Source organism: Rhipicephalus sanguineus, chromosome 1 (genome assembly GCF_013339695.2).
Source record: "Rhipicephalus sanguineus isolate Rsan-2018 chromosome 1, BIME_Rsan_1.4, whole genome shotgun sequence".
In the NCBI taxonomy this organism is placed as follows: domain Eukaryota; kingdom Metazoa; phylum Arthropoda; class Arachnida; order Ixodida; family Ixodidae; genus Rhipicephalus; species Rhipicephalus sanguineus.
In genome coordinates, this window is record NC_051176.1 from 75,515,946 (window position 1) to 75,525,694 (window position 9,749).

Genomic DNA, 9,749 nt, shown 5'->3' on the forward strand with positions numbered 1-9,749 from the left:
TGAGCCAGCGTATTCTAAAAGTTTCCTTCAATCTTCCTTTCCAAAGGGCCGCCTCAATAAGGTAAGGTGCGTGTTTCACATGTCTGGGATACGGGTCTCAGAATACGGGTCTATATCGACTCAGTCGGTTTCAGAATACGGGTCTATCTATATCCACTGCTGAAATGAGGAGTCTGAAGAGCTTATCGTCACTGACAGCCGAATACAATATCATCGTGCAATCTCATATTCGGCATCAAGCGGGCGCAGTCGTCCACCGACTCGTAGATATGCCATCTTCATACTTACACGAACCCAACCGTGTTACTATGTGTATTGTGATAGCCCTATGGGAATTGCGCGCGGTAAAAGAGAATGCTGTGCCTAAAGCCACGTTTCCACGAGTACTTCTCTGAAAGCGGGGTCGCCGGGGCTGGACTTTTGACCACTGCCGTGTTCTCTGTAAGGATGCGTACGTGTTATACAGGGTGTATCAGCGAACACTTTCGAAAATTTCTAACGGTAGGTTTTTTTAGAAAAATAAGAATTATTTTAAGGAGCAAGGGGGGGGGGTGTTCAATTCCCCCCACCCCCTGGCATCTAGAGGTTGTATTATTGGTGCTTACTTCGTCGCTGAGAGCGTTAATGGAAAGAAGCACACAGAATGCGTTTTAAAGCGCATCGTCTCTGAGTTTGCCTCAGAGCTGCCACTGGCTGTGCTGTGGTTACTAATATGACGGATCCCCGCCTCACTTTTCTTCACCAGCTCATAAATTGAATAATAATAATAATAATAATAATAATAATAATAATAATAATAATAATAATAATAATAATAATAATAATAATATAATATCTGGGGTTTACCGTCTCAAAACCACGATATGATTATGAGAGACGCCATAGTGGAGGGCTCCGGAAATTTCGACCACCCGGGGTTCTTTAACGTGCACCTAAATCTAAGTACACGGGCCTCAAACATTTTCGCCTCCATCGAAAACGCAGCCGCCGCGGGCGGAATTCGATTCCGCGACCTTCGGGTCAGCAGTCTAGCAACATAACCACTAAACGAGCTCATAAATTGAGTCCTTTCCCAACGAACGGAATGGGCGTGGTGGAAACACACCATGGCCGCCTAGGTCGCCCGATTTGTAACCTTTGGACTTCTTTTTCTGGGGATATGCGAGGTTTTCAAGACTGAACTAGCCAACCTCGAGGATATGAAGCAGCGTGTGAGAATCTCTCCTGACAACATTCCTAGACAGATGCTTTTATCTGCCATGAACTCCGTCAAGGAGCGCCTTCATCTGTGCAACGCAATAGACGGAAAGCAATTTGAGCGCATCATGTGCAAATTCTGTGCGGTCGTCACAAATAATATTACTTTCGCGAAGTGCCCAAACAGGCCTACAACGAAATGAAACATTGAAATAAGCCATTTTTATTCATTGATGTTTGTAACATCACTTAACACTGCTAAACATAGTATGAAGTCAGGGTTTCCTTATCTTAGACTAACACTTCTTCCAGACATGAGACTGCAGCTGGTACGAAACAGCATCGCGCTACAACGCCAAAAAGTTGGTAGCTACGAATCCCTCGTTTATTTTAGCTCTCAAGCCGATAACATGTAAGAGTAACTATTGAGAGTGACATGTCACGATACCGGCACATCTAAACAAAACTCCACGCTGTTACAAGAGCGTTCCCTTAAGCTTTCAATATACCTTAATGTGAACGGTATTAAAGGGTTGTCTCCGGAGGTAATCACACAAGCAGAGCGCCATGCCAGCGCCTAAGAGCATCTTAAAATCGACGGCTCCATAGTTTGCGATGGCTAACCGCTGCCTTCCGCCCTGCGAGCAAGAAAAGGTAACGCTGACTGCTGCGGTCATCGCTGGCGACGGCAGCGCGCTAGACGGATTTCCTGCATTCGACAAAGTGCTCTTTGTGCTTTCTGTGTTACGTGCGGAAGTTCCTACATCGGCCAAACCGGCCGATGTTTGAACGACCGGCTACGAGAGCACGCGTACTCGCATAGCGGATCTGTGGCCACTCATTTAGCCCAGCACTGCAAAGCATGTGGCTGTCAGCCAATTCTTGAGCGGTGCACTGTTTTGGAATTGTACAATCAGTAAAGAACACGTGACATTAGTGAAGCACACCATATCCATGAACACGCAAATGCTTGCGTCAGTGTTCCATCAATTTATCTACACCACTGTGAAACTAATTACTTGTACAAAAAGTGACAGCCTGTTTTTCCGACGCATCTGATGTGATGACTTCTTACCACTCTTTGCGCATTGCGCTGTTACTGTGTTTTGGTTGTTTTTCTGAGCACTGCTTCCATATATATTGCATATCCAAGCAATAAACCAGTGGTTGTTAGTTCAGCGCTTGTGTCGGTCGTTCTTCTTCTTCCCGTGTTTAGCGCTGTTTGCTCACGTCTTAATGCCCGCAAGACACGGAAAAGGAATAGTCTTCACCTTTTCAAGCGATTGATTTAGGATATACACCAGTAGAAACTACATAGGAAGACACGCCCGCAGCATTCGCTTGGCTGTGCAAAGGGGAGATACGTTGGGGTCGTGGTGAACGCTTCCTTGTACAGGATGTGGGTTTTGTCTTAGAGCACGGGTAATTTGCGATCGCTCCGATGCGAACTACCGCCGACTCTTTGGCAGCCATTTTGAAATTGCGGCCACATGTGTACATCACGTGATTTATATGCTAGGGCAGCCAAAGTACAGCTTCCCGTGAAGTGGGAAGGATAGATAAAAATAGTTCTGGGACCGACTTTTTCACATCGCGTTCGCCGCTTGGTTTTCCGGCTGCTTAGGCGGCCGAGCAAGCGGATTTCTGGTTAGTCTCGCCGCTTTCGCTTCCTTCGAGGCCAAGTGTGATTGCGCCATACGAGCCGTTCCCCTTTTATTCTCCTGTACACCGACAATCTACATATGCCAAGTGTGCGGATAAAAAAAAACGTATTTCAGAACGATCACGGATAAATGTAAACTGAAGCAAAGTGGTTGTGTCTTCAGGTGAAGTTACAGCCGCAGTCACCTGGATCCTGGCGTTCATCGGATAGAAATAGCCCAACGCTCACAACACCGACGAGCTAAAGTGACTCCGCTCTCCAGTTGCCTTACGTACCTTACACGAAAACGCAGCTTTACTGGTCACCTATCGCTAGATTTGCAGCACACTAAGTATTTAGGCAATTCATGATGTCCGAAGAAAACAAACCACGAGATAAACAATGTCGCGCAGCTCACGTCAACACGGAGCACGTTGTGACACAGGCAGATGACGCTCGAAGTCCTCCGGAGGTTCAATGACGTAACTGCATATATCCAATCAGATCGATCACCAGTGCTACGTATAATGGAACAATTCTGCGTAGAATGGAAGCAGAAAGTCGAAAACTCATTCGGCTGAGCCGCTGCGGTCTGTACCAATTTGCATGTTTAAATTCTTGTTAGAAATTGAACACAACACAGAGAGCTCAATTTAGCCTGCAAATGATCATAAGGACTCGGTTTACCAGCTCAGTGCGTTTGTACAAAATCGTGAAAACTGTTTCACGATCCCTTTTATTATGCTGCTGAAACGAGACTGCCGACCAGTCTATGGTCAGCGCGTAGCTGAATGGGATGTTGCGATTAGCATCGAGCTGGAGTAATCGTCCACCGAAACAGATAGCCAATCTTCATCAGTAAACCTGACAAAACAGTGTTGTTATGCGTATTGTAATAGTCCTATTGCACTGAATTTTAAACATTTTTACTGCTTGGATGGGTGTTCTGTAAATATGTCTTACGAAACGTGGGGTAATATCGCTGGGCGCATATTTCGATAGCGCGTAAAATCATACTCCCCGAAAAAGGTGCAAACATCCCAGTCTGGCCATCTGTACTCTGTAAAATTGGGCATTTGACAATAAATTTTACGGAAGATGAAAAATGTAAGAGAGGTCTGTAGCCGCTTTATGTAACCTAAGCAATATGAGAGATTCAGTTAAGACACGTAGAAGAAAAATGTAGTCCAAATACGATGCGGGAAGCATCTCAACGCAGCCATCTAAGTTCACATATCTATTGGCACGAAATCTGCGGACTTGGCCTGCTGTATGACTACGCGAGCCGATCAGCCAAAGTTGAATGTGAGCAGCGCGGCGGAATTAGGAGGCAGGCGACGTTGAGCGCGTTGTCTGAGACTGCATAATGCTGAAGCAACAGCCCGAAGACAGCGAGAAGCGTCATGAAAGGATGCTCGCTAAACAATGAATAAGTCGCAAAATTGCCGAGAAAGAGCCAGAAAGATTTTAATCACATCGAACTATTTATCACCGCCAACTACGGATATGGCTTAATTCGCGAAACATATTTCACAGAAAAACTTGGCGTGTACAAAATATTTTATTCATGAAAACACATCACATATTCGAATTAGTAAAGAAAGAGAACCTAAAACCATGCAACGAAGGGGAAACAGGGCAATTAAGGTAGTCTATTATTACCAAGTGAATCCAACTTTGGCGTTCGCGACACAATATATATATATTGGATAGTTGGGCCATAACGTTCATACCTAAATGCATCCTTATAAAATGTATCAGATAAGCGCATGCCACGACATCTAGTCTCCGTCTTGCCTCGTTAGCTATGGTAATTATAGGGAAGACTTTCGCGGAGATGGAAAGCGCAACAAAAAGTTCGCCATTGAATATGCCAATCTGAGGTCGATGTAGATGCCGTGATACCATTCATTCAAATCACCCAGAGCAGAGGCCAAGGCAAGCCAGCGAGTGGCTAGTGGATCCGTCATTCCCGGAGTGTGGATGGCCACAAAGGGCAGTTCGCGCCATATGTGAAAGCACACTGGCTCGTACGTGGACGGAAATTGTCTCATCAGAATGGTCATGGAGTAGGCGCTTCTCTCGTAAACAGCACCGTGAGCCGCACTACTTCCAGACGACCGGAACGTTTCCACCAGACGCTGAACAATTTCGGAGGCGTCCCGCACAGTCCGCTCCTTACTGTATCTATATAGAGCCCATTGAGTGTATGCGCCTCGTGGTACGAGCCACGCGTACAGCGTCGCCGTGCATTGGAGGCGTTCCTGCTCACCCTGAATGGCCTTCAGGCTGCAGCGGATCGAGTCGACGGCCGGTGACAAACTGAGTCCTCGGATCGGCGCAAGCCACGGGAACTTTTGGTCGTCCACGCAGTGCAGTTCCCCTATCTGGACGCGGTAGAAGATGCAGCACAGCCTGTCAATATCTTCTGCTGCCATGGGTTTTCCTTGCGATCGCCGAGATTTGTGCCTGGGAAAGCAACCGTAGCTGCGGTTTCTTCTTGCCGGTACGAGGTAGCTGGGCTTCGTCCTTACGACTGTGAAATTTGAAATTCCTTTTGCGGCGAGACACTACGTTTGTGAGGCTCGAATACAGTACTCGCTAATAAAGCAGGTGATAATTGTAGCCAGGAATCCTCCAGAACATCACGGTAAGCTGCGTCGGTAGTGTTGTGCGTCTGATCACTGTTCTGTTCCGCCTATGGTGCCTCTTATATTAGCACCTACAGAAGCAGTTACGCCCACATTAGTACTGCGACCATGAATCACCGATAGTATTCGAATGACGTCATAAACTCAGCCTTTTGCTGTGTTAGTGACCAACTAAGGGGACCTTGTCTTGACTACTTGGGTGTTGTCACGCGTACATCGCCTTTTCTTTTTCTTACATTTTGATGCGGTAAACAACTTTTACCGCATAATCAGTTTCATTGATTCGGTGCTCGGTGGTAGATGCGTCTGCTGGCCTGGCACACTTCTAGGCATGGTACATATGGCGTCCACAAAGACACGTGTATTAATTATCTACATCCCTTGCAGAACGGTGTTTCATTGTGAAGGCGTGACTTGACTAATTACGGCTATTAGATAGTTTTACTTTACTTGTTTATTTTATTTACAGATACTGCAGCCCATACTAGGGCTATCGAAGAAGTGAGGTAATATAATGAATGGCGTATTCAACGGAAAACACACAAAAAAGAGAGAAACGTATCAGGATATAGTTATAGAGAGCAATTAACAGCGCCTACAAACTCCTTCTGTGTCAAGCAACGAATCGTGCTAGGCAGATCATTGCATAGTTGAATAGGCCTTCGGGAAATACCGTGTTTGAAGGGTTTAGGGAAAGTAAAAAGGCTCATAAGTTTGGCTGATTACTGCTCCTTGTGTCGAGGAGCTTTGCCCGTGGGAGATATATGCATCGGGAATAGTTATGTGGTGAACGAAAAAGGGGACTGTAAGAGCGTCAAAGAATGAACGTGACCACGATGGGAAGGAGCGATTCAACCAAATGAATCGAGATGACTGGGAAAATACTCTGTCCTAGGGGCGATACAAGAAACTAACCATCTTTTAACACGAAAGTCTTTTATGCCGGGGTCCGCCAAGTACATCCGTCACGGATATGACGTTGATAAAATTTACGCAAACGGGCGAGAAAGAAAAAAAACCAAGAAATAGATCCCCCGCTGGGAATCGAACCCACGATCTTGCAGCCAGGACGGCAAGCGCCCGACGCCCTTCCGACTAAGCTACCTCGGCAGTGTCTGGACACGGCGTAAACGCGCCTTATATCTTTCACACATTCTCTTTCGCACGGTGCTCTCTGTTGGCGGTGTAGGTAGGCGGCGGGTAGCAGGGCGGTGCCGCAGTCTGTGAGAGGTGAAAAGAAGTAATGCTTCACGATCGACACTTACTAGCGCTTCGTCCGAGATTACGCGCAATATCGGTGGTCATGGTTACAGCGTCTCGATACCAGCGAGGTACACTGGCCGCGCTGGTGTCGCCGAGGCACCCTTGACGCAGTTACGTTGGTTACGTTCTTTCTTTGCCTTTCGCTTCGTGTTAGCGTGTGTCGGCTCATCGGAGTAGTGCAGCTTCCACATGCACCAACGGGATTTCTCCGCCGCCGACTGCTTCGATTGCGAGAGCACCGACTAACAAAACTGCTGCAATATGCGTTGCAGAAAGGACGCGATTTCGACGGGCGAATGTCGTGCCTTGGTGCAGCGAGACTAGCGCCTGCGAGAGAGCACAGCGGGACGCACGCGTTTGCGGCTCAGGCTACGAACCTCTACCTCCCGTGTTGCTGAAGCGTAGTGTGTGGTAGTGTATGCATGATCGCAGGGGTCGGTCACCCATTGCTAGAAAGCGCGCACCGTGCCGTTTCTCTCCTTAATTGACGACGCTTTGAAGAAGTGCATACCGGGTACCAATGTTGATTATGAGCTTGTTGATATCATCCTTACGCGGGATTCACGATTTGCTGTGTCCAAATATATATTCACAACGTCAGCTACCACAACGGTTTAATCATGATCATGGGCGTTAGTCGTCGCGATAGAGACATGCCGTCAACATGGGTGCATCCACGTCAAAACGGTGCTGTAGCTGCCAAACACGAATAGACATTATACAAGCTCACATATATGACTGCACAATAAGCACGGCTTCTGCGAAGACACGTTCCACTTTCGTGTAATACCGATTCCTATGACGGAGGGATCAGCCATGTTTTTTTTTTCTGAACAGATTCAATGTTAATAATAAATGTTGGCGTTTAACGTCCCAAAACTGCGTTATGAAGGACGCCGTAGTGGAGGCTCCACAAATTTCGACCACGTGGAGTTCTTTAACGAGCACCTAAATGTAAGTACACGGGCCTCAAGCATTTTATCCTCCATCGAAAATGCGGTCGCGGCGGCTGGGATTCGATCCTGCGACCTTCGGGTCAGCAGTCGAGTACCATAATCTTTAGACCACCGTGGTGGGTTAGATTCAATTTTGTTAAAGGGACAGACAATTACTGAGAACAAAAATTGAGATAACCCCACTAATGTAAAGGTTACCTTTTGTATCGCCTAGCAGGAACCCCGTTTTTATCATTAAATGCTGATTTATGTTTTTATTTCTTCATTAAAATAGCGAAAAATGACTTTTGGTGGCCCACGCGGCAAAAAAAGAGGAGATTCATATTGCAACGCGCATTTCTTGTTGTATTTTTATGCAACCGGTTCGTTACGCGATGTGGGAATTCAGGCGCCCACACCAGTTGCTCGAAGCCATTTTCACTTGGAGAATTCTCACTCTCCTCCCGACCGGACGGGTGGCAGCTGGTCCTAAACCAAAAGGGTATTCGCTAGAGCTAGTTGGTTCATAGCTAACACTGGCTTGAGCAGCGCAACTTAAAACGAGGGACAAAAAGACAGACAAGGACGTCGCTGTACTAACAGCTAAGAAGTTGTTTGTACAGTGAAGTCCTTGTCTGTATTCTCTTTGTCTCTAGTTTTAGGTTCCGCTGCTCAAACTAGAGTTGGTCATAAATCACTGTCACTTCCCTGCCACGCCGCCCCTCAAAGGTTTAACACGGTGTTCCATTGGCCTAATTTTGGCGGCATTCGGGCCTTCCTCGCGCTCTCCCGATAAGCGGGGGCGCGAGACGGGGTTCGGGAACCCACTTCGCGACATCGGAGGGTGCGTATGCGTTTTGGCCTCTACGGCCGGTGGCGATCCTTTGTTCTTTGTCGCCGGCCGGTGGTTACGTCGTCTCGTCGAGGGTCCGGCCTCGTCGGGCGCGCGCTCCTTTCCACAGTCTCGAAGTCCCGACGCAGCGCCTCACGATCGTGCACTGTATGTTTCTCTCAACTGTTCCTATGCCTGTTCTGTTTCTTCTGCTCTGGGGTGCGCGATCGCGGGACCACTGGTCGGCCCTCCAAACTTCGCTCTTTGTTTGTTTTATGAGTATGCCATTCGCGGCCACTAATCGTTGTGTTTTGCAACTTGTATTCGCTAATTGATACCCTGTATAATTGTCCCTTATGACTGGTCATTCTGTAAAGGTATTGATCTCATTGTACTCAAAAGCCCGTGAATAAATGACCGATTTGAGAGTGTCGCCTAGCGTCTCCCTCTCTGCGCGCTCGGGCTCGCCGTCCCTTCGCGGTCATGGGTCGAGTTCTCGTGCGCAGCAGTCTGAATAGTACACGGCGCGAGACAAACGAGGACGCGGCAGCCTGCATGAAGCTCGCAGTGCTCGGACCCACGGTGGTGTTCGGCGCGTACGGCTAAGAATACATAGCGAGGCCGCGCGCGCCGGGAGCAAACCAAACCACAAGACCACCATAAACTGCAGTCATTGAAATATAACCTCCCATGTATTCTTAATAAGCATAAACATTTACATAAACCTGCGCTAAATACATTACGTGAAATATTTCTGAATTACTAATGTATTCATACATTTCAATTATTTCTTAATGTTGTTCTACATTTCACTGTATATTATTGTATATGATTAGCTACCATGCTTTTCTATTATTATATTGTGTTGATATTATTGTTTCGTGTAGTTTACTGCCAGAATTACAGGTGTACTATTGCTGTTTTTTTTTCCTTGTACTTGTAGTATTATAATTTCTTTTCTGTAAATAAATTTGAGTATCCTGTTAGTGTTGTTTGTTGTTAGAGATGTGTTTATTCAAAAATCAGTCCCTGTTACGCTTACACGGGTATTGTTATATGCTTTGTTTTTGTAAATATTTTTTTTGTACCATGTGTGATATATCTTGTACATTTGGTGCAAATATTTTCACCTGTCACTTGTTGCCATGTAATTGGTCTTCTGGGCCCTAGTCAAGCTGTTTCATTACAGCTTTCAGCCCAGGAGACCATCCAGAATGTAATGTTTTCGT